The sequence below is a fragment of the Cydia splendana genome, chromosome 8, assembly GCF_910591565.1.
Source record: "Cydia splendana chromosome 8, ilCydSple1.2, whole genome shotgun sequence".
NCBI classification, from domain to species: domain Eukaryota; kingdom Metazoa; phylum Arthropoda; class Insecta; order Lepidoptera; family Tortricidae; genus Cydia; species Cydia splendana.
The window spans coordinates 6,830,581-6,855,636 of NC_085967.1; the positions used below are offsets into that span (position 1 = coordinate 6,830,581).

Sequence of the window (25,056 nt, forward strand, 5' to 3'; positions counted from 1 at the left end):
CCCCGTTCCCCTACCTATGTTATCTGTGTTCTACTTTTAGTGTCGTAATACGACAGTCGTATAGTACACTACTACCTACTGTCACAATACATAAGAAGAGTAGGTATTTTATTTAATGAAAAACACTGTAGGTAGGCATATACGGCGCGCGCTGAAATAGGTCTCCTGAGCCTAGGTATAGTATGTAAAATTTCGCCTGAACGCGTCTTTCAGGGCCAAATGGGCGATAAAGACGGGCTTCTGCGCTCCAGGAGACTGAAATATGAGGGTTAACTCCCAAGGCCTTGAAGTAGGCATTTTCTGTGTCACCTTAAACTACAACAAGATAACTTTAGTCAGAACATTTACGAGTGATTGTGAGTTTAATTGATGCTAACGGCTCGATTCGGAAAATGAATTAGATTTCTATTAGACTTCAACAAGTTACGACACGGATATTTGTAAGATAGATATGTCAAATTTGACGTTTCCGCGATTCTGGAGGTCCTCTTGAACGATTTCGACAAGTTATGACTTAGATATCTAAGTCACATCTAGTCGATATCTAATGTAGATCTAGTTGATCTCTAAATCGTCACAAGATCTTGTGATTATCTCGAAATCCGAATAGGCCTGTAAGTATCTTTTTCATGTATTCATCTGCGTGTGAAAAGGTGATGACGTCACCAGTAATTTAATATTTTTTTACTGTGGGGCTTGTTTTTTTAAATTTATAAGTTACCATTTAATCTTAATCCACAACATTGCTCGCATCTCCTACCGTAGACAAATAGACATATAAAATTGGTACTAGCTTCATATTGGTACAAGTGGGACTGGGCGGGACACGTTTGCCGTATGCCGGATGACTTGTTGGCTAAAACAACAACCAATTGGGTCCCACATCAAACCCGGGGTCGCGGCGAACCTGGACGGCGTTGGCGAGATGATCTTGACGCCTTTGATAGGAACTGGTGGGAGACGGGTCAAAACCGGGATACGTGAAAAGGGAGGAGGGAGGCCTTTGACCACCAGTGGGACACTCTTACTTACCTACTTACTCCGTTGGCTCAGGGACCCAAAATGAGACTTGGCCTCCGACACAAGACAGCGCCACTTTTCTCGGTCCTGTACGACCTTTCGCCAATTGTTCACTCGAAGTTCGCGCAGGTCCGCCTCCACCATGTCGCACCAGCGATATCTGGGGCGTCCGATAGGACGTCTTCCTGCTGGACGGCCCAGGTATGCTCTTTTCACGTTCCGATCTTCATCCATTCTCTCAAGGTGGCCCAACCAACGGAGACGGAGTGGGACACTCTAGGCTCATATAAAATAAACTAGCTTCATATACTTAATAAACAATGATGTAAGTAATGTAAATCTGGCATAAAAAGCTTTCGATCAGTTTTCGTTATTCAGTAAATAAGTAAAACAGCCTACTCTATTTTACTTTCAGTAAGTAACACCTTTTTATTCAAATTGTGCTATTGTGATGCTGATGGAAATCAAGACAGATGCTCATATGCCCAGACATTATTTACATAGCTTTCAGCGTCGTACGCGTGTTTTATTATGTACGCACGAGATTTATGCCGCTAGATGGCTTAATGTCTTAAGCTTCTTTTAGTTTTGCACATAAGTAGTGTGTGATGGTTTCTCCGAAATGATTAAGATTCGCTGCTATGAGTAGGTGCGTACTGGTACGTATGTACCAATATTTATTGTGATACGTATAATCTTGTGTAATATTTAGCTAGGTGTGCCTAGTTTTAATTATTTCCCAGAGGGGAATCTAGGACTTATTGGGATTAGATCGGTTTCCTCACGATGTTTTCCTTCACCGAAAAGCTACTGGTAAATATCAAATGATATCTCGTACATAAGTTCCGAAAAACTCATTGGTACGAGCCGGGTTTTAATCCTGCAACCTCCGGATTGAAATTCGCACGTTCTTACCGCTAGGTCACCAGCGCCTAATCCTACTCGATCATACATATTTATTTATATCATACAAGTTTTGTCAACCTTTATATCACCCATGTTGCGACTGCTTTATATGACTTCAATCGGCCTACTGCTATAAATAGTTTTTTCAACTGAATATATATTTCTATTCCATCCGTAACCCTAATCCGAAAGAGCGACTGTCGAAAAAACATTCATCCCCTATTGTTATCCAGCACACCCGAGTGCAATACCGGGATCCATCGTTTCACTACAGCAACTAAGCCGTATTGCGAGTCAGATATAAAGGTACGGCTTTGAAGATAAGAAGATAAAATAAAAAGTGGAGCGACGCGAGCTCGGATGACGGCGTGATATCGGCGCTACTTTGATAAAACTCGTATCTTGTTCTGTCAATCAAAATAAAAATGTGGTGTCTATGTATGGGATGCACACAGAGTTACTGCCTTTCAACTTTGAGTAGCAGTGTGAGATACGAGATTTTTTCAAAGTAGTGCCGATATGTTCGTAGTTTTTCCGCATTTTGACATAAATATAAAATAAAAAGAGGGTAGGATTTTTGGCTAGAGGTTTTTTACCAGTGTTTTATAGTAACACAATTCATGAATCATTCTCACTTCAAATAATACAACGCGGGAGTGAAGGTCACTTGTAAAATGCAATTAATTTATCTAAGAGTTTTTGAACTTATGTACATAATATGTATCTACTTTAAAACATGAAAAAATTATAATAATATACCTAGAAGTTCAAGTTTCTATAAGAGTGTAAAAAAATAACTCTCTCTCACACACACACACATCATGGTTTAAAGCTAAATGCTTGCACGATTTTATTTATTACCAAAAACACTTGCCAGCACAGTGTCATGTTTGAAGGATTTACATGCGTGGATATTTTGTTTTAAATTTCATCAGTTTCTGCAATAGATTGAAAACAAGGTTTAAAAATTTGTCATTGGTATAAGTTGTTTTGACTATACTTTTGATGTTATGTTGCGGACCACTCACTGTTTCACGATAACTTTATCATAATATGATTTTGTGTGTATTGGCTTTTGACAAAGCCAACAAACCTAATGGCTCCTCTACACGATGTGCCAACGCCGGCCACTCCAAGGGACGCAGCCATGCGGTAGAATGAGATAGCAATATCACTTACTCCCTCTAACGCATAAATGCGTTCCTTGGATTGGCCGGCGTTGGCCCATCGTGTAGAGGAGCCATAATATTTAATAGTCACGCATGTACAAACAAACTCCAAATATAGCATATAACTAAACGCAACTTTATTCCAATAAATACTATTCCCTGATCGTCTTTATTTACACCAAAGACTCGACAAACTCAACTTTCGTAAAAGAAAAAAAACAAGCCAAGTGGGAGTCGGACTCGCGCACGAAAGGTTCCGTACCATTACGCAAAAAACGGCAAAAAATCACGTTTGTTGTATGGGAGCCCCTCTTAAATATTTCATTTTGTTTTTAGTATTTGTTGTTATAGCGGCAACATAAATACATCATCTGTGAAAATTTTAACTGTCTAGCTATCACGGTTCATGAGATACAGCCTGGTGACAGACAGACAGACGGACAGAGGAGTCTTAGTAATTAGGATCCCGTTTTTACCCTTTGGGTACGGAACCCTAATAGACCGCGAGCCACGAACATATTTCCATGACCAGTCGCCTCCAGGGCGATAACTCGTATATTGGTTAACGGCTATGTATGATGATCCCTCATGAACGTCAGCTGGCGCTCCGTTGGTGGGTTGAGGAATGGCAGCCACCGAAACATGTAAAAAAATAAAATTAATTTTGTCATCGCCTCCCGTTTGATACTTCGTCAGAAGATAGTTTAGATGTTATTATAAATAAAAACAACCGTCAGCCGGTTGTATAGCGGTAGAAAGACCGTCAGCTACCTGCATAAACATTTAAAAAATAAGCGCTGTACCTTTTTATTATAGTAATAACTAAATCATGAAACTTTGCACGTAGGATTTCATCAGGCATTTCAATAAACGCCTTATGGATTTGCGGACATGATCAACTGACGGTCTTTCCACCGCGATACAACCAGCTGACTATTTTTTTAATTCATGATAGCATCTAAACTATCATCTGACAAAGTATCAAGCGGGAGGCGATGACTGACGATATTTACTCCTGTGGGCGCAGCACGGTTCCATTTTTATCGTCTATCACTATGCGCGTCCCTTTCGCACTTACGTACTTGTTAGAACGTGACAGGCATGGCGACAAGGGATAAAAACGCGACCGTGCTAAGCCGCCTGGCCCGCGGTCTATAAAAAGAACAAGGTATCTTGACATTCATATACATACCTTGTTATTAAAATAAAAAAGGGGACGAACAAACATTCCTTCAATATCCTGGGCAAACAGCATACATCGACAAGGACACTACAGAATAATCTATCAATGACTTCCACAACATCGTATCACATATTTACTTAATTCCGAATTTCAATCTTACAACGCTAGGCTTAAGTTATATTTTAACAAGTTAGCTGCGTGAGAATCGAGGTAGGGGAGTTAACCCTGGAGATGGCAGGCGCGTTCTCAATACGAGTACAAAGAGCGTGACGTCAGCACCCCTGACGTCACTGCGTGCATGTGGGTCAATAGGGCGGCCCGGGCCGCCTGCAGCTGAAATGGGTCACTAAAAATACGCGGGTATTACGGGCCCAGGCAGCGTAAGGGTTAAACTGAGATGATATTGGGGTACGGTAAGGTTTTTAGGGGATTGCAGTATGAAATATATTCCAATCAATGGGGTTGAGTATTCAATTATGCCCCCAACGTTACAGTTCGGTAGATCGGGGGCTTAAATTGAACAAATTAATTTTGTTCCCAAATTCAAAATGTTTTTGCGTGTTTTAGTTGCTACAGTAATAGTTGTGTTTAGAGATGGGTAACTACCCGGGTAAATACCCGACAGCGGGTATTTACCCGGTAAATACCCGATATTTACCTACCCGCGGGTAAATACGCGGGTATTTTCGTTTTTCTTCTAAATTTGATGTATTTAATGGTATGTGAGTATAAATAAGATTAATTTAAGTATTTTTTTTATAATGTTACATAAAATGTATGTTCAAACTAATTACGAAAAGGTTGCTATGAGGTGAAGTTCAATTATAAAAATCGTGTAAAATCAATCCCTGGCTTCCGGAAATGTTTTAAAATGCTTTTAATATACATTAGAAAGATGAAAATAAAGAATACTTATGAATGATAATAAAAAAAAAATTGTGCAGTATCCCAACTTGTGAAGCTTATAAGTCAAACACAGTTAGTTTTAGGACAAAAATGTATATAACCTTTTTTGTAGAAAATTATGTCTACTTTAGTTTGTACATACAACACATTTCGATATTAATGACAGATTCCAAGAAATATGAAAAAGTTCACTTTTGCCCTCCTCCCCCCAACCACACCCCCCGCCGACCGAAGTTGGAATGTGTATTATCAACGTATAAGTACGATAATTTACTCAAGTCTAAAAAAAATACTCTTATGACGGCCTTTTTTTAATATTTATCAAAATTGTACTAAAAATTCCTTAGTTACAACTGCAACTGCAACTAAACCATTACATTTTAAATGACACACAATAATTACAGCCATTAACTCGGTTTATATCTCCACTTTAACACAAATCGACATGTGCAACAAGAAATGAATCTACCCGTCCATTTGGGTAGATACGGGTAAATACCGGGTAGATGGGTATTTACCGGGTATTTACCTGGGTGGGTAAATTGGGTAAATACCCGCGACCCATCTCTAGTTGTGTTGATGTATAATTTTGTAATTATAAATAATTTTTGAATACGACGATGTACAATTAATACAAAAAAAACTATTCTATTATATTCTATTCTATAGCTTTATTGTAGAATAAATAGTTACAAATAGAAGATATATATTAGAAATGCTGTCTGCATTTCTAATAACATTTCATTTTAATTTAGCTATGCAAAAAAGGGCCATTGACTGCCGTCCGTACGAGCTACGCGCGCTACGCCGTAGACACTGCTACACAAACCGTAGTCTCATAAAGATGACTACAAGGAACTACTTTGAAATTCTTCGAATGCTTCAATTTAATTCAATCCAAGCAATTGCAGACTCGGAATTCAAGTCCAGATCTCAATGGGATATTCTGAATAGTTAAGTTTAAAAAATAAATCTAGATTGAGAATTATTTGAAACATGGAGCGGACACTCAAAGCTTTTTTTCACTCTTTCTGTTCGTCCGGGAATCCATTAGTTTGCAAAAAGTTTCAATAAGATGTAGTTTTCAGCTTCGGAGCTTTCATTTCTTGAGTCGACAGATTAGTGACGATGTTACACCAATTTATACGAAAGTTTTATTCCTAGAGTTATAAAAGTAGTTATATAAAGTTAGTAAAACATATAAACTAGATAAAGCAGCCAGCATCCCAAGATCCCAGCAAGGGCCCAATTTTTTTTAGATATATCTTGTTATTTAGTATTACTTTTTAGTTTAAATTTAGTTTTATTATGATAAAACAATAAAACCATTACATACATAAGCCAAGTCATCCATAAACACAATTATCGCTTGGTCACACACAATTAAAGCTGAATTTACGATAACTATTTCCAACAATATGTCCCATCTCAGTGTGTGTATACAGAGTCACAGGAGCGTGAACACCTGCTCTCAACTAATATATCATCTAAATTGCTGTAATATTAAATACGCAATTAGCTGAGTCATTGCGGCGGCGAGAGAATTAGCCGAGCAATTACCGAAGTAATTATTATCTAGCCACGGTTATTGTTTAAGACATGCTTTGATTCAGCGTTTTCATTGCAATATGGTTGTTCAATATGATCAAAAGAAATGGTAAGGTGCAGAGGGGCAATTTAGACTGTGGGGTGATTTAAACAAATCGAAATATCTTCCATGTTTTACAATATTAACTAGAGTCACACACAACATACACAACACATCTTTTTCGCTATCTGGACATATATGGCACTCTAGTTAATAATGTAATAAAAACAATCAAAATAAAAGTAACTTGGAAATTTTGAAAAAAATAGACAAATTACGCCTTAAACACAAAACCCGTTCTAAGAATCACGTTAAAAATAGATTTTAATAAACAAGGGTTGATTCATAATCCTACAGGACCGTTCCGTGGAACTTTATTTATATCCAGCGATAAGAGTCGCGTGACGTCTTGTCTGTGCGAGTAAAACTAGTCTGGGATTATGGCAGCTTATAAGTGACAACCCGGGGGATTGGGTACTTTTACTGGCAAATTGACAAGTTTATTACAACTTAATCCCTTGCAGCTGTAAAAGGATGTGGGTTGTGCGAGTGTATTGCTGCGATAAATGGTGTATATTTTGCGTACATATTTATGTAGTTATTGTACATGTTATTTTGTTTGTCATTTAAATACAAATATTTATATAAACAGAAGTACCTAAAACATACAAACTTAGAGATGATTTCCATTTATCTAATAACTTTTATAGATGACGGATACCGTAAAATCAGGTAACTTTAGTCCACGATTCACAACTATGGTCCAAATTCAAGCTCCAGAAAAATATCTATATGTATTTTTCAAATTATGTTGAGTATATAATATAGAGAGAGCATTAGTATCTAAGCTCCAAAATAATGTTACGAGTACAAATCATAACGTTAAAAACTGGACCATAGTTGTACTTAACGACTATAGTGACCTGATTTTACGGTATTTATTTTAAAGATTAAGTAATTGACACTTGAATTTTGTTTAACCCTCGTGCTTTGAAACCCTCGCAACGCTCAAGATTCCATTTTTCGAACCACTCGCTACGCTCGTGGTTCAATAACGGCCGTAAAAAGGCTTTCATAAAAACGAACGTCATACACACGTTTCATCCGTTATGAATTCAGATTTATTACAATCCTAGTAATTGAGGTTAGCATAAACAACGTAAATTAAATCCTTAAATCATTCTAGATTCAATTGATAGGTGGAGATCAATTGAATCTAGAATGATTTAAGGATTTCATTTACGTTGTTTACTTACTTTTGATGTTTTTATCTTAATTTTTTTATCTAATTCAATCTAAATGTTCTCGCACACCTTTTGATTTCACATTAGCAAAAGTAAACATACCTACCTACCGGTTCCAATCTAATATCAATACATCCCATATTCATTGGTATTTAACATCATTTAGCATAAATAAACAGCCGTATGAGGACGCAATAGGGTTCAGTTTCATGTGCCACACATTTCAATCAGAGCCCCCGGAATTGAATCAACAATGGTAGATTCCTGGCACGTTCGCCTTGTATCATGGGGGATGTCATCGTAATAAAATAATATTACGGATGCCACATTTGCTGCAAGTTTTATAGTGAGTTTTTTTGAATCTATGGCAAAATGTTTGGAATTTTTTTATTAGTTGAGGGAAGGTAAGTCGTGGGTTGGTTTTTGTTTCGTATCCGGAGAAGGACCATAATTTGTCTGTTTCATGTAAATCTAAATAAACATTTAACGTCGGACAGGAGAGGAAATCCATCGAAACACTAAAATTTTTTACAAAATTTTGATTAAAGATAATTAACCAATATATGGGTCAAACAGATCACTGTGTTATGTCTTTCCTGTAGACATACACAAGAGTTAAGGGCTATAAAGGTTAATTTTCTTATTTAACCCTTATCCACGTGAAAAGGTCCTCCTTTTATTTAGAGAACTATGATAAAATCATTGCTTACATGCCCACAAGCTGTTAACTATTGCCCACAGGAGAGAAAAGTGTGCTGTTCGCGATAACACGCTAGTTTTCTCTCCTGTGGGCAATAGTTAACAGCTTGTGGGCATGTAAGCAATGATTTTATCATAGTTCTTTAAATAAAAGGAGGACCTTTTCACGTGGATAAGGGTTAAATAAGAAAATTAACCTTTATAGCCCTTAACTCTTGTGTATGTCTACAGGAAAGACATAACACAGTGATCTGTTTGACCCATATGTCAGGGATTGTACCTATTTCTAGAGTTATACCAAGAGAAGTCTGCAACGATTTTGATAGCACACGCAGTTCAAGTGTTATTTTTTGGTCATAATTTCATTGAAGTTTGACGTCTAAAATAACAGTTGCACTGCGTGTGCTATCAAAATCGTTGCAGACTTTTCTTGGTCTAACTCTAACTCTACATGTTTTACCTCGACACGACTGTTGGCAAATCTAGGTTATATGTAGGTACGTAAATACAATGTACGTTGTACATAGGTATTAGTCTTAGAACATTTTTATTTATTTACTTATCCAACCAAGTAAACAAACAGTACTGTTTTTTTAAAGTTGACCAATTGCCATTTCACACTTTCCAATCTGTTTCCCAACAGTATAAACTATAAACAAATGTAAATCCCTCTTCCACTTTCACTCCAAATCAAAACAAAACGTATTTTGTTCCCAAGTAAAACTTATCTTGTTCGGGCACTGAGGGCAATAAGCTCGTCTCGTATTCCGATTCTGGGGGCAAATAAACCGTACGACCAGATAGGGACGTGACTGGCCACTCCAATTATTTGACCAGGATCGGACGGATGGACAGAATTCACTTTGTGTTGCTTCAGTTTTTTAGGGTTCCGTACCTAAAGGGTAAAAACGGGACCCTATTACTAAGACTCCGCTGTCAGTCTGTCCGTCTGTCTGTCACCAGGCTGTAACTCGAGAACCGTGATAGCTAGACAGTTGAAATTTTCACAGATGACGTATTTCTGTTGCCGCTATAACAACAAATACTAAAAATAAAATACATATTTAAGTGGGGCTCCCATACAACAAACGTGATTTTTTTGCCGTTTTTTTGGGTAATGGTACGGAACCCTTCGTGCGCGAGTCCGACTCGCACTTGGCCCGTTTTACATATTTTAGGTAAACAGCGTAGCGCACGAACTGTGTGACTTTTATAGCGCGCAAGAATTGTTGAAAAATCTCAGGTAAAATATTTGAAGTTCTATTGCACTATGTGAAAATGACTTGTTCGACGTTGAAATGTTAAGATTCATTAGAGGTATATTAGAGTAGGCGTGCTTTCAGAGCCAGGCACGCTTTTTAAGTGGCAAGGCGCAGCGAATGCTATGTTGTATATTTAATTTAAAAAAATGGCTGAAATGTAATGATGTGATATATTTTTAGAATTGCCTCAAAAATCCCTTTCATATGATACCACACACGATAGGTTTCTGAAAAAAAAAATTCCCATACAAAAAAAACAATGACTCAGCACTCCCCTTCTAAGGGATTTTTTTTAGGAACTGTGGGTCAAAAATTTTTTTTTACCTCTAGTATGCGTGTGCCAAACGGCTATTAACCTGTACATCATTTGCGGTTTTTTAAAGTGAACAGGTTAGACTATTAAATGCGAGCAATCTCGGTATCCTTGATCAATGTATTTTTTTTTCTGTTGCACATCTTAAGATACGAGCACAACACTACGTTCGAAGCTATATGGTGCCATGAAATGTGTCTGCAACTGAATGGGACCTAGCCAATCCTTTAAACGTTTGATCCAAAGAATTGTAAATATTTAACATACGGAATGGGACGAAGCTGTAAAGAACTAGATAGAGAACAATATTGGCTCATGCAGAGTTCTGAGAAGAATCTACCTAAAAACTGTGTAAAGTCTCTAACAAATAGAAAAAAAGCGCACAGGTACAGTACGAGTATGTTGTGAGATATTACCGAAATAAATGTTTTTGAGCTTTTTTAATTGCTACTAGATTATCAGGGTTTTTTGAAGTTTGTTTAACTAAAGAAGAAAATAGCACTAGGTTTGTTCTTGCGTTAGGTTAAACTTGAATAAACAGCTAGCCTAGACAAACTCATATAACGCTCAAATGTATCTGTATATTGAATCTCAAAAGCTTCTGCTGGCTTCCCGCGGCTTAATTCCAGCGGTGGTCACGCACAAAGGGACGGGATGGCGGGCATTTTCCATTTCGTCACGCCCGTAACTGTTTGTCGATGCGGAAATTTAAGCGTATTCGGAGATGGTGACCAAAGGGTAAAGCCACCACGGCTCGAGTAACTTCATGAAGCGTAGCGTATATAGCATTTGGTAGACCTTTAATAATTATTAGCTTGAGGTTCAGTAGTCTTAAGTTTAGGGGGAAATAACTTTGATAACGTTAAACACACATAGGACGGTACGATTACTGTCGTTACGACATACGGCACGATACGTTTACACCGTGACGTTTCTTCAAACAAGACCGTCACTTTTGACATTGACATATCTAATCGATATCGTATCTAGTCGTAATATTTGACGTATCTTAAAGTTCGAATCAGGCCGATAGTGGGAACGCGGCCTAAGGCCGAAAACTAAACATAAGGAGGGGGTAAATCTAAATAAGTTTGTTTTAGTTAAGAGCTTTGTAAGTGAGTACGCACGCACTCGCTATACTTACTGATTATTTCTATTTAAGGAGTGGTCCAGTAAAAAAGTAGCAGTGAATTATATGGTATATTTTTTTTTGCTTATTATGAAGCAGTTCTTTTTTTGTAATTTAGTTAATATACTATAAAGTAAAAATATAACATAAAATAATATCGATTAATATGAGATTGTTTGAGTTTTCTCATTTTTATTGCAATGTACATTGTAACTTTTTGAACAGTACAATTTGATAATATTTGTTGGCCGTTTTCTACAATGCCACAAATGAAGTTCCAGTTTCATATTTTTTTTTATGCTTTTAAGAACGTCATTTAACGAATAAGCTATTCCAATAAACTGGAATTCATCTTGAGTAGTGAGGAAGTCTCTCCAATCTAACCTATGACAGAGGTTTTTCTATGGAAGACAAATCTCTGTAAAAATGGCAAATATACAAAAGTAGAAATTCCATGAAACTACCTCAAAGTGAAGTAAAATAAAAAAAGTTTTATATAGAACGAAAAATAATTTAATAATGTATTAATTTGTTGGCGATCGCAGTCGAGTACACCGAATTTGAGGGACGCTGCTGCCCGTCCACCGGTGGTCTTGGACGTAGTTTAAGGACATACCCGGGTCCTAAATAAATACCTTACCCTAAATACCTTGTCCTAAATACCTTATAATTTCTTTCAAAAGACACTGTTTAAAAAGTGTCATGAGACATGTAATATAAAACTCGAAAACTCGAATTCATCCTTTTATATTAAATACAAGTGTATTTAATTGTAAAGAATAGTATCCACAGATCACTATAGAAATGAACTGCTTACAAATTATTACAAAATAAAATGAAAAATCCACAGAATGTGCTGCTACTTTTTTTCCGGACCACTCCTTAGTTCTGTTGTAGTTAAGTTTTTCTGAAGTGAGATGTATAATTTCTTTGAGAAAAAAAAAGTTCTATAAACCGAAATAACAACCACGCAGCCATCTACAAGAATAACTTGAACGTAATAAAACGGGATCTAAATTAATGAATCAATCAGCTGAAGCGGCTCGTTGTCCCGTTTTCGTAATCAAGGTAATAATGTTATCATTGATTTAGGGGGCGTGTTTGCGCGGGCCTGATTCGCTTTAATTAGAGGTGGCCAAATATTCATACTGTGGGATACACCGTGCGCATTTGTAACCTTACCATACATACCACCAAAGAGAATAGAGTGTATAGAGGCAGATTGTCAAAGTAAATTATGTAGCCGCTGTAAATTTACTGCCATCTTTCGACAGCAGATTAAAATTGTTAGAACGCCATTTGACTTTGATCCTTATTCTTTCACTGATATGTGTTAACTTGAATATATACCACTCGTCTGCTCAATTTTTGAAAATGCTGATTTTAAAGGCCATTAAATTTATATTAACTGCCAACTTTTTCCTCTTTCGTTTTCAATTAACAATATTTAAATTTAACTCTCTTGTCACAGAATTTACTCTCTTGTCATAACACCTTATAAATATAAGATACCTACAGTTTTGGAACACAAAGTAACGTCACAAAATTTTACCTTTGCGTTCATTTTTACTCAGGATAAAATTAAGGCGAGTAACACTCTCGTTCGCTCGGGTACATTTAATAATTACTCGAAATCGGGCATCGAAAATGGACTCTTACTTGAAGCGCACTGACCGAGAGAGCTCAGTACTAGCTTTTGAGTTTTCATTGCTACTTTAATATGTAAACGAAATTGGTGGCTGCTAGTCCGTAATTAAAATTCGGACAGAAAATGATGGTTAAAAATATTAACTCGTTAGTGTATGAGTAATAATAATTGTATTAATCTTCAAACAACTTCTTACATAAAAGTAGGCAGGTATCACAAGTAATAGACCGGGAGATAGTGACACATTTTACTGGGTCATTTGTACCAGTATGGCGGTTCGTCAGGGGTCTAAGTACGTAAAGAACGAAATAAAAATGATGGTCATAGCGCTGGTACCGGCGGCCCAATCGCGTGGGCGTTAGTCGAACGTGTCGGATAAAATACGAGTGTCGAACGATTTGTTCCACAAAAATCCTCGTATTATTCGATAGTCCATAAAAAAGAAGTAGACGGTAGCGTAATGCCATACTTCTCCGGTGTGACTTACAGCCCGCCATACTGAGGCGAACACATTAATTAAAAAAAAAACAATGCAATCATTTGTGCCAAGCTAATTTTTGCACAGGTGATCATCGTCGAGCAGCCATTCATGGACATCACAATGCCATACTTTTCGGATGGTTCCAAATGGCCGCCATACCGCCGCAAAGGAGTTAAGTTTTTTTTTATTGCTAAACGATTTCTAGTATTTTATCCGACACGTTCGACTAACGCCCACGCGATTGGGCCGCCGGTACCAGCGCTATGACCATCATTTTTCTTTCCTTCATTACATGCTTAAACCCCTGACGAACCGCCATACTGGTACAAATGACCCAGTAAAATGTGTCACTATCTCCCGGTCTATAAGTAGGTACTTACTTGTGATATTAACAAACTAGAGTGGTACCTACCAGGTCAAGTTAAATTGTTGTTACATAATTGATAAATTAAAAGCGAAGTAGAGAATTCAGATGAACATTAGTACAGTATCACTTTCTCTTATCTTACAAAAAAAAAATGTCAACCGGTTCCTTTTGGTCACAATTTATCGATTGAAATAGGGACACGCACATCACTCTTATCAACAGTGATAAACGACAACCATAATAGTCTCGCTGTGATACAGCTTCATTCAATTTACCCCCAGCCGCCCATCGATTCGCGCACCTTACGGTTCCTCATGCACCTGACCCATATGCCGTGCCGTGACGACGACCACTTTTAATTTTGGGTCATCGGCTGACATTGAACTTCCTCTGTCCCCTGGGGCTATTGTTTAGCGTCAGTCTACATTAGGCTTCAGACTTTGATTAATCATTTACGTATCTTTGTGGGAGTTAGAGTGGGTGAGCTTACGTCATTTGTTTTTTTCACAGCCGTTTGATTAGTACCTAGTTTTATCACAAATAGTTCGTTCTAAATGATTAAAAAAACTTTAACACATGAACTGAAATAGATACATCATACACTAAAGAACCCCAAGGAGGGGGGACCCTAGTTGGACTTTACGCATGGTTTTACGAAAGCATTTGTGGTCTAGCGGTAAAGCGTTCCCCAAGTAAGCCGTGAGGTACATTTTCTATATGCGTGCACAGTATTTTGATGCATCATATTTTTATTGATATATAGTACGAGTAAAACTGATTTAGGATACCGATAAAATAATTTATGGTATACACTGACCTGACATATCCTTTCTCCTGCACTTGCATCCTAAAATAACTACCACATTCTTGCGGTCATCCAACGGCACGTACGAGCTGCTGCAAATTTAACTATCAAAGTGGCGAAAATTTTAAACTATATCTGCTTTAAAGATTTGGCTCTCTTTACTTTGCAGGAGCGCCAATTTGAGCCGCAAAAAGAGCTTGGTATTTCCCTGGAGCTGCAGATACGAAATTGCATTACATTGCAGGTCGTAACTTGCTTACTGAATGTGATTTTATGTCTCTAGTTGCACACATTGACGTTTACGTTGCACAGCTAGAGTAAATACTTATTAGCGGGAGTGTGGGAACTTGATAAGGAATTAAATTTTAAATAGTTTACTCTAGAAACGGTAGGAGATAAAATAACAAGTTTATACGGCGGTACTGTTTTTGTAAGATTTGCTTGTGAATGATTAAAATTAAGATTAGGCAATAACCTTAATTTTAATTACTTTTAAAATTGAAGTTCGTAGCCACGATCGTAATTATAACACCACTCACACTGAGACGCAAACAACATCAAACTTCGACGTTCATTTAGAAAATTAATCTGAATATTACCTACGTACAATTTTTATTAGTTATGTGTATTAGTTAAACATAATACTGTCCGCAATGATATATGTATATATTTTACTGTTTAAATCCAGCGTTAAAGGAATGCTACCACGAACAACATCTTTATATTCACGAAATGAATTTAACTGATTATAAAATATTCCAAATCAACCATATCTGTCAAAGTACAGATAGTTTTCAGTCTCGTATTGTTTATTATCATTAAGTTTCGATGTTTATTATTCAGTAGTTCACCCGTCTAGTCTGAACATTTTCCATGCTATTGCATGTAACGGAAAAACTTTTGAAACAACTTATATCAATTATTCGTTTACTTATAAAACTAACCCTATTCCGTGTCCAAGAAAGTTCACTTTTAATAAATGGTGTACCATTTAAACATATATATATATATTATATGTACATATGTATAACAAACCAGTATATATTGGAAAGTTACTTGTAACTGCAACTTGGTTTGGACAAATCAGTCTGACTTTAGCATTATACCTCTAAATGTTTGCATAACTATGTACTATGTTATTAAACTTTTTTTTACGTAACTTTGTGATCAAATAATTAGTAAAATGTATAGGATACAGGATATGTATAGGATAAAATAAGTCAGATTTTTGTCATTTCAAAGATCTAGACTGACTATACTAAACTCCGGTACTGGACACTCCAAATCTCATAAAATAAGTAATAAACCTTTTTTTTCATCGGGGTAACTTCACTTTATCAATACACAAAATAAATTATTTTTACTCGACGACACATTTATACAAATTAGATTTTTTTATCAAGACAGACATAGCCACACGGGCGTTGGCTATTTAAATAATTATTGAAAAGGGTTCCTGCTTAGTGCTCAAATTTTAGGTACTGGCTATGTTGACATTCAATTTACCACTGATATCTACATATTAATGCAAACGTCGCGTTTAATACAGCGACCTCAGCGCCAATAAAAAAAGGCACGTGCCTCAGAATAACATCGTCGCCTATTAACTTTAACGTTACTCGAACGTCCAATCATCCTGAAAGGCAATAACGTTTTAGGACATTATGTTTAAAGTGTATTTACATGTCCCGGCCGCCATAAATGGTACAGTGTTGTGTAGTCGTCAACCTGTGGATTTTAGTGTTTGTGGCATATAATATTGCGGATTACTACTGCAACTGAAGCATATCTTTTGACTAAACGTAAGTACCTACTATCTCTGACGATCGATGTTCGAAATGTCATTGATATGTCACAGTTTTCAATATTTTGGTTAAGTTTAATGTAATGCCCGTGTTACAACAGCGCTTTAATTACTTTTTTTGAAATATTTCGTTTAATTAATATGCTGTTTGGTTTTCTTATGTGTACTTAAGCATACCCCGAAGTTAACCGAATTCAATAAAACACGGTGTATATTGTACTGATTGACTAGGTACACTCAATAGTCGTAACATAACCCACCTGCCATTGCCACGGAAACCGTCGCCGATTGGCACGAACTCTTTGAGTTATGGATCGCCGACGCAAAAAAGAACAGTTTTGAGACCGGAATCAATTTCAATACCCTGTAGTACATAGATAGTACAAACAGCAATACTCCTGACTGTTGTACATCGGTGGACCTTATTACAAAAGGCATAAAGTCCACCAATGTACAGTTAACAGTGTGGGCGATGATACCTAGTGCATGCATGTAGACTGACAACTAACTACGATCTTTGTAGTAAATAATCAAATTTATTTCGATGTCGCACTTATTGAACTCCAAGTTAAAACCTACTACTGAATTAACTAAATGAATGATTTCTTGTTCGCCGTATTTAAAATTAAGCTACATGGCGTTTTTACTGTACGAGTACAATAGGTAATAAGTAAATAATGTTTTTAATTATTTATGGTTTATAAATTATGCGATAGGTGGTTATTACAATATGTCACTATAATAAAATGTGCGACGCGGACTCGCGCACGAAGGGTTCCGTACCATAATGCAAAAAACGGAAAAAAACGGTCACCCTTCCAAGTAAACTGACCCCGCCCGACGTTAACTTCGGTCTTAAATCACGTTTGATGTATGGGACTCTTATTTTATTTTGCTTTTAGTATTTGTTGTTATAGCGGCAACAGAAATACATCATCTGTGAAAATTTCAACTGTCTAGCTATCACGGTTCGCGAGATACAGCCTGGTGACAGACGGACGGACGGACGGACGGACGGACGGACAGCGGAGTCTTAGTAATAGGGTCCCGTTTTACCCTTTGGGTACGGAACCCTAAAAAACGACAGCGTACCAATGTACTCTAATTAATAAGAAATAAAAATCATTACCTCACATCTTAATGGTCGTAAAAGCATATTGCTATAGGTATTCAAAACTAAACCTTAAATTACAAACTTTACTACAAAAAACCATGATCACGTCAAACAAACGCTTTTACCGTCCTAGATTAATGATAGGTACCTAATACTTACAGTAATAAATCACGATAAATGGTTTCCAAAAAATTAAGCAAAATTATTTTTTCTTGCAAAAGTTAATTGTGCCTAAAAATAAAGTAAATCTTACACAAAACATTAGATAACCCAGGCGTAATTCTAAAAATCTGCCCATGATTAATTAATCACAAAAGACTGAGTCCACAATTTTGATTACTTGGAAAAACTAAAACAGACTGTGATAACAAAGATTTTTGACAAAGAATTTTGGCTTATCTTCACAAAGAATTCAAGAGTCTTATGAATCTTGAGATTAATTAGAGGCTTTAGTGACGATGTGATTAATTATTTAGGAAAAAAATGCTGCTGTTTTTGGCCTTAGTTGGTCTTAGCGGCTTTGTTAAAATGGATTTATGTCTTTAACCACAAACACAGAATTTGGGCTCTGGATTAGTTTGCTGCAAGGCTTAGCAATCTGCGGGAGCTGTGGATAAGCTTAAGCCTTACAAAATAAAGGCCAAGTACGAGTTGGACCGAAAAAAACAGCAAGAAAACACGTTTGTTGTATGGGAGCCCCATTTAAATATTTATTATATTCTGTTTTTAGTATTTGTTGTTATAGCGGCAAAGCGACAACAGAAATACATCATCTCTGTGAAAATTTCAACTGCCTAGCTATCACGGTTCATGAGATACAGCCTGGTGACAGACAGACAGACGGACAGCGGAGTCTTAGTAATAGGGTCCCGTTTTTACCCTTTGGGTACGGAACCCTAAAATATATGTTTTGATTCGAGCTACCAACCCTGCAATACGGCTGGGCTGAGCAGCTAAAACGTAGTGTTATTAAGTACTTGTACTTCATCATTACGAAGATACTTTTATTTACGTTTACTAATGTGATAAATAATTGTGTAATTTGTAATACTATTAATATCATAAAAATTTTATACTAGCAATTTCAAAGCTATTAATTTTCAAACACAAATCTTATATACCTTTAAACGAGCAAGTCTTGTATATATTTATATATATCGGGGATCTCGGGAACGGCTCTAACGATTTCGATGAAATTTTCTATATGGGGGTTTCGGGGGCGAAAAATCGATCTAGCTTAGTGTACTTATACATATCGGGGATCTCGGAAACGGCTCTAACGATTTCTATGAAATTTCCTATATGGGGGTTTTCAGGGGCGAAAAATCGATCTAGCAAGGTCTTATATCTGGGAAAACGCGCATTTTTGTGTTTTTATACGTTTTCCGAGCAAAGCTCTGTCTCCAAAATATTATATATTATTATTATCTTAAAATGTAGTGTATAAAACCGCAACATTTATAACCCTTAATTTGATTGAACAGCACAAATTCAAGAATACACATACACAAACTAAGCGGTTCTTTTTCAATCAATTTACTATGCGTATATTCGTTCACCATCTTCGTCGGTTCCAATTTCGTTAACGTTACCTTTAAATATTTAGTAAAACAAATTACTAGCCCCCTAATGGATGGACTTTTCCTTACTTAAAGGAAATATATTTTAAGTGACTTTTATATCAATTTAATTACTTTTATTACAGGTTAGAAATTTCAGTCCCATAGTAATTGCTTTTTAAGAACACTTTTTTATTAACTTAGTACTACGAATTAATGGATAAGTGACAGCTTCAATTTGTAACAAGCTTTTATTTAACTTGCCGTGTCAGTATGTCACTTACGGCCCGATTCGAACTTTAACATACGTAAAATATTCCGTCTAGATACGATATGGATTAGATATGTCAGTGTCAAAGGCGATTTTTTGTATGTATGTTTAAACTTTCTTACCACACAGTGACATTTAGTGTAGAAAATTTTTCGTCCGGGATCGTCCCTGAAAGCTCTTAAAAGGTGGTAAAAGTACGAGTACCGAAGAGTGGTTGCTTCAACGACTACAGACGAAGGCGTAGGCAGGGCTAGTATGTAATAAATTAGCGTAACAAGCGCCTGTAACGGCAAACGCATACCTCTTCCCATTCCGAGCCATCCGCGCACATGACGCCGATTCTGACTTAACAATATGTTACGGTTTTCATCTAATTTTGATACCCACTTAACGTTTTAACTGCCGTAGACTGATATACTAGTGGCTCTGTGAGCTGTAGACCTCGCGAGCAGAGCTTAAAACTGAATAAATGTATGGTTCCGTTGTTTAGAAGAATTTAGAGAATCTAATTTGACCATAAAAACTTAACTATCAATTGCTTACAAAATTCGGGAATTTGTTTAGATATGCGACCTGTAGAGTAGAACATATGGACATACGAAACAATTTTTGGCTAACAGGCCAATTCAAACTTACACTGATATCAGAAAGACATCTAACTGATGTCATTTAGTTATCGTGCTTTTCACTCGTTCTTGTCCGTATATGTATTGGCGCAAGCGAGACGCACGATGACTACTAAATAACATGATAAAAATATCATCCCGATGTCAGTGTACGGTCGATGCCCCTTAAGTATCCACGTCGCCATACTAATTGTATAGAAAAGTGGATAGAGTTAGACCAAGAAAAGTCTGCAGAGATTTTGACAGCACACGCAGTGCCAGTGTTATTTGTGCCAGTGTCAAAATCTCTGCAGACTTTTCTCGGTCGAGTGTGGCCCATAATTTCCGAAAATCATTTTTTCTTCGAGGCAATTACTCCGTTCTCATATTTTGCGTTGCCCATAATTTCCCGAAATCATTAATTCTCGGTAGCAATTTTATTACTCCGTTCCCATATATTCCCAATGGTTTTCTTCCGCAATCGCCTATTTTTAATATTTTTAAATTAATCTTTTCCGTATAGTTTTCGTTCTTTTAAATATCAACGATAATATTTTCTTGTTACTGTATGTTAATAGTGTAGTAATTATATTTGTTTCTTGTAGGTATTTCACATACAACAAATATCAAAAACACTAAAATTAAAACATAATCTAAAAAACTACAAGTAAAAAACCAAACGCTGTCAGCCAATAACTCTAACCTACCTATATCTGGGAGCAGATTCGTTTTTAGGGTCATCAAAAAGAAATAACCCTAACCTACCTATATCTGGGAGCTTTTTCGTTTTTAGGGTCATCAAAAAAAATAACCCTAACCTACCTATCTCTGGGAGCAGTTTCGTTTTTAGGGTCATCAAAAAAAAATAACCCTAACCTACCTATTTGAAAAAAACCTGGTTATTTTTTTTTTTTTTTAAATAAAATAAAAATATTAAAAAAAAGAGAAAATATGGAGATAGAGAATATTTAGTTAGTGAAAAAAAAAGCCTACTGGTTATTTTAACTACTGGGATCAAAAAGAAAAGGGAATAAATTGAGAAAGGGAAAATTTAGTTTATGAAAAAATGTCCACGAAAAATAAAATAAAGCGAAGAAATTCCACTGGGAAAAAATGAGAACGGAGTAATTGCCTCGAAGAAAAAATTATTTGCGGAAATTATGGGCCATTTTAGCGAGGCGATCCAAATTAAAAGGCTCTAGGATAATGTTAGTTAGACTTTGAGCCCGGGAAAGCGCAACGTACGAGCTGGTACGAGCAACCTACAGCTAGTTCCCTGATCCCAAGGTCGACCACTACCCTAGGCAATGTTAACCCCTGCGAGTTATGGATGGTGACCGCCCATGCTAAGGGGCTGTCCATAAATTACGTCATCTATTTTGACGATTTTTGCCCCCCCCTAAAATCATCCAAAAATCATGCTTCATGTGACCCTGTTTCCTCCTACGTCATGCTACCATCATCCGATGTCCAGACCCCCGCCCCCTAATTTGAAATGACGTAATTTATGAATAGCCCCTAACGTAAGTGGAAATTGACTCCTGGAACAGCCATGCCCTTGAACTTAAACCGCTAAAAAAATGTTCAGACAAAAACTCAAACGAATACGCTTACCTCGCGCTTCGCGCTCGCTTGATCAATCAGCAATACGATGTTTAAGTGCAAAAAATAAATAAAAAAAGTTGCATTTACTGGGGATCGAACCGGGTACCTATCCCATATCCTTGCTTGTAAGCGTCTTTCCAACTGCGCTATGATAGCATTTAGATGACCTGACGAAATTTGATTACTTATTCTCGAGTAAGAATTTAAATATCTAATCTAAAGAGAATAAAGTGTATAGGGGACGTGCATGAACTATAGGGGGCAGCACAGGAGCCGTCAGATCTTTGGCGCGAAGCATAGATGTGTAGTTTATGATTCCGATGTAGCCCACGAGATGGCAGAACCTACTATGCACAAGGAAACGTACTTACGAGAACGGTAGATGGTAGCACTTGCTTTGGCAATGTACATGTGCACATATGTTTCCGATTCAGGCCACAAGATGGCAGGCCCTCCAACGCGCACGGTCCCTATAGTGGGCGTGCGTGAACTATAGAGGGTAGCATAGGAGCCGTCAGATTTTTGGCGTGAGGCGTAAATGTGACGTTTATGCTTCCGATGTAGCCCACAAGATGACAGAACCTACTATGTATAAGGAAACGTACCTACAAGAACGGTAGATGGTAGAACTTGTTTTGGCAATGTACATGTTTCCGATTCAGGCCACAAGATGGCAGACCCTCCAACGCGCACGGTCCCTATATGTAGTAGAGGGTTATTGTCATACTAAATTTTGTAGTCACAGTAAATTTACTGCCATCTTTCGATACAGGATTAAAATGAAAATGAAAAAAAAAATACCAAAAAAATGTATATATGTATGGATAAATGATTTTTTTTATTTTTAGAACGCCATATGATTTTGACCCATGTTCTTTTACTGATATGAGTAAAAATTGTTAAATATAAAATGGTGTCGCCATCTAGACGAGCATAGGCCAAAGGTATGGCGCCGTATATTTAAGAATCAAATTTTCTTTAAAGCGCAAAAAGCCATCATCTCTTGCAAAAAATAAACGAATACGCTTAGCCCGCGCTTGATTTAAATACGATTTTTTTCATTTTTTCAAAATAAAAAACAACAATTGATACGAAATTTAAGTATAAAAAAATACAAAAAGTTATGTAGCAGCATACAATTACTGGGGATGGAACCAGGGACCTCCCTATGCAAACAAAAAAGCGAACGTTTGCAAAATGCGCCATGATAGTTCTTACTAAAGCTGACGAAATTTAGCTACTCATTCTCAAGTAAAAACTAAATATCAAAATACCGCCGAAACCAGCGATACAAATTTTCTGAATTTTTGGCCATTTAATCTATAGACATATATCAAAAAGAAAAAACTCTTATGATATCGATACGACTATTTGTTTAGGCGACAGGTATCACGACTACGCCATTTTTAAAAATTTCCAAAAACCGGATTGACAAAAATTTTTTATTTAGTCATAGAATCTGGTCAAAAAATTTCATGAGAATCGGTTAAGAATTGCGACCTGTAGAGGAGAACATCCGGAAATACAAAACTAAATATCTAAATACCGCCTAAACCAGCGATAATTTTTTTGCTGCATTTTTTGCTATTAACTCTGTAAACATGTCTCAAAAAGAAAAAAATCTTATGATATCGATACGACTATTTGTTTAGGCGCCAGGTATCACGACTCCGCCATTTTTAAAAATTTCCAAAAACTGGATTGACAAAAAATTTTTATTTAGCCATAAAATTCGGTCACAAAATTTCACGAGAATCGGTTAAGAATTGCGACCTGTAGAGGAGAACATCCGGACATACGAAAGCAAAATGCCCGAGTCAAAACGTAGACCTTCGCTTCGCTTCGGTCAATAAGACATACAAAATAGGGTCCTTTCGCCGCGGTCTGATAAATATGACAAAACTTCGTGTAACTTCGTACCGCCGGCAACACGAGCACACTCGATGAAAAATTCTATGGCGGTTAGAAGGTTATCCGTGAGTACCAGTCAGCATTAGCGAGCCTCACGCTGGCGAAACACAATCAATAGTCGTCTTATAAGGCATTTCGCTCGCCTTATTGGGGCGCGTAAGATGCCTGGGGGCCTAGCCAAGATAATTGATCGAAAACGCCAATTTAAACTAAATAATGTATGGAAATAGTCACGTTACTTTTCGTAGCATCTGTCAACCTGTTACATTTTATCATTTCGTTTGGTGTTAGTCAATATACAAAAAGCAACACTCTTAGCTGTTCATCAGTGGACCTTATGCCTTTTGTAATAAGGTTTACGAACTGTCAGTTAACAGTGTGGGCGGTGATACGCTTGTTATCTTGAATTGGCCCTCTGATAACACGAAGTAAGGTCGTATCAAAATGAGATGAAAACCATAACAAATCGGCAAATCAGAATCGGTCCCATGGATGTTGCTGGCTTGATTTAGTGCAACATGTAATAGGCCGCATTGTAGCTGTTAACCCAGTTCGCTTGATTAAACCGGATTTAGTCCGCTGTGAACTTACACTATGTGCTCAGATGGGTGTTAATAAGGGATCAAGTTTATGTATTACATTAGATGCGATTGTTCGTAAATATATAAAACACATATATCAAAAAATAAGATAATAAAATTTGTTTGGAAAATATTGTGGGGTTGATAAATGACGAAGTTTCAAGACACCATAAATTATTGCTCGTTTACCTATTCAAATGATGGTATCCAACTTTTTAGAAGTAAAGAATGCTCAATAAGTCAAAAATTTACGTACCTATCTGAATGTACTTACCTATAATTTTAAGTGCGGTGACATTCTTTTACGTAAACACTTATCAAGTTTTGTAGGGTGACTGGTATGGTATAGTTATTGGCCACTACTTAAATAGTAATTGGCCATTCCTAACCATAAGACTTCTTTTCGCTTGTTTCTATCTGATAAACTATAGCAGTCACCCTACTTTTTTGTCCTATCTAATTTGAAAAAAAAATTAGGATTGCTTTGCCTAGTTAATCTCATCTCAAGTTCATAAAATTTTCAATATTGCTAGAATAAAATCTCATTAGGTACTATTTCTCATGCACTAGCCCAAAAGCGAATTGAAAAGAAATATGCCCGGTAACCAATTCTGAGAATACTTCGAATGAAGGTATGAATTTTAAAGGAAACGAAATTGAAACGGAGATTGCGCTGAACCTCGTTCAGATGTTAGTAGTCTTTCAATTTTCTCACTTGGGCGTACTCTTAAATTGTTTCTACTAACTTCTATTTATGTGAACTATCAAGCTGGAAGTCCTGGCTAGACTTTGTTCATCTTTTATTTACGTAGGTACAAGCTTGCAGATCTTAATCTCGCAAAATGGTAAGTGCTTCGTCGGTATTATCAAAACTGGAATGTTAATT

General features: G+C 36.7%; 1 long non-coding RNA gene across 1 annotated transcript in view; it reads left to right on the forward strand.

Moving 5' to 3' along the window:
• The window catches only part of LOC134792774 (uncharacterized), a 361,091-nt gene that overhangs the window by 59,815 nt on the left and 276,220 nt on the right, over nucleotides 1-25,056 (forward strand). The gene's annotated exons all lie outside the window — the stretch shown is intronic.